At 35.5% G+C, this 2088-nt stretch overlaps 1 protein-coding gene across 1 annotated transcript in view; it reads right to left on the bottom strand.

The window, feature by feature from the left end:
• The window catches only part of ube2o (ubiquitin conjugating enzyme E2 O), a 62137-nt gene that overhangs the window by 29661 nt on the left and 30388 nt on the right, over nt 1-2088 (bottom strand). The window lies entirely within an intron of this gene.

Below are 2088 nucleotides of genomic sequence, written 5' to 3'. Positions count from 1 at the left end.
GGATCCACATCTAGGGGGTGGAGATGGTAGGTTTAGGGGTGGAGATGGGTGGGTTTAGGGATCAGGGGGTGGAGACGGGTAGGTTTAGGTATATGTAAGGTGGGAGGAGTTGGATCCAACCTCGCCCCCTGGATCTTGTGTTCTGCAGTGAGGACCATCTCGGTTGTTTGGCCACTTGATGACATATGCTCTCAATGTCAAATGCAGAAATGTTAATTCATGCATTTATGACCTCAAGGCTAGATTATTACAATGCATTACTGGGTGGTTGCCCTGCAGGCTTAAAAAACAAACTCCAGCTGGTCCAAAATGCAGCAGCTAGAGTTCTTATTAGAACCAGGAAGTATGATCCGGTTCTGTCAGCACTGCATCGGCTCCCAATTAAACATCATATGTCTTGCTGATTACTTAGTCCTGAATGGTTTAGCCCCTCAGTACTTGAGTGAGCTCCTAACGCATTACAGTCTTTCATATCCAGGCTGCATTAATTGGGGCAACCAGAACTGGGAACACATCCCATAATGCCCAATGTACTAGCTACATCGTAAGAAAAATGGCATCAATGCTTATATTAGGCTATCTGTCTAACATTTATCACGAGGTTACCGTAGTCAGCCATATCTGGCCTATATCCAGACGGTGGACCTGCATCCAGCAATGAACACAACAGAGCCAGCGAAGACCAAAAGTGACCCACATTTGGTTTTTGACTATTGAAAATGGGTAAAATTCAACAACTTGCACAAGGAGCCACATTGAGATCCCCGAATTTCAGGGACTGAACTATATGGGGATTTAAAAATGAAGATACCAAAAGGGAAAGTTTGGCAAAGGTTTAGTTTACCCAAAAAATTCTGTAAACATTTACTCACCCTAATGTCATTCCAAACCCACAAGACTTTGTTTAATCTTTGAAATGCAAATTTAAAGTACATTTAAATGGATCCTGAGAGGTTTCTGTCCCTCCACTTAAAGTCTAGGTAACCAAAAACGTCCAAAAAGGTCATAAAGGCATTGTAAAATGAATCCATATGAATCGAGCAGCTTAATCCAAATTACATAAGTATATAGGGCTGCACAATTAATCGAATTTTCAATCGTGATTACAATTATGGATGCCACAATTACGTAATCATTCAAAGGAGCAATTACAAAAAAAATAAAAACAAATAAATAAATAAAAAAGTCCACTAACAGTTGAATGCATGTTTTTTTTTTCTTTCTACAGGTTATCTTAAGGTTTTTTTTTTTCATTGTTTTAATTTTAGTTTTAGTATAACATAAGACCATGCATGTTTTTAGTGTTTTTTTTAAGAAGAAACCAAACCAATGTATAGTTGACATTTGATGCTTAATGCTATAGATAAGCAATAAAAGTTTTTCAAGAAGAGTTTTACGCTTGTTTATTTTCATATAAAAATATGGCATGCAGTTGCTTCAAACAATGGTATAAAGCTATTCAAAACATAATTCAATGTAAATTGTGATCGTTGTAATTAATAATCACAATTACAATTTCAAGGGAATAATTGACAATTATGATTTTTGTCATATTCGTGCAGCCCTATAAGTAGATATGATTAAATTAGGCTTTTATTTACATCTAAACAATGATCAACACACATAAATTCAGCACATCACAAATGGTAAGCACGTAATCTCAAACGCGCATGCATGATGAAGAGAACCAGTGAGGTCTGTTTTCTAGCATGCGATGCCGATGCACGCATGCGGCAAACATTCGAGCTTCCGTTTACCATGTAAAACACTCTCTATGCATGTGTTTATATGTGAAAACCATTCAATGTGAAAATAGAAACTAAAGTAAATTTCTATTTAGTTTATACTGCAGTGCACATTTATAAATTCATAAAGTCCCGTTTTTTTCAATGTTAATTTCTGCCTTCTTTATAGTTTTTTTAATAATAATAATAATCTCATAATCTATAAATGAACGGCTTTTTTTCCCCTGCATGTCATGTGTACTGTGCTCATAAAGTATGTGCACATATGCTAATATAATTTAATTCTAGTAACTATATACATTGAGTATATATATATATATATATATATATATACATACACAGT

Source organism: Sinocyclocheilus anshuiensis, unplaced genomic scaffold, assembly GCF_001515605.1.
Source record: "Sinocyclocheilus anshuiensis isolate Anshui unplaced genomic scaffold, SAMN03320099.WGS_v1.1 scaffold1039, whole genome shotgun sequence".
In the NCBI taxonomy this organism is placed as follows: domain Eukaryota; kingdom Metazoa; phylum Chordata; class Actinopteri; order Cypriniformes; family Cyprinidae; genus Sinocyclocheilus; species Sinocyclocheilus anshuiensis.
This window is presented reverse-complemented; position numbering and strand designations above follow the sequence as displayed.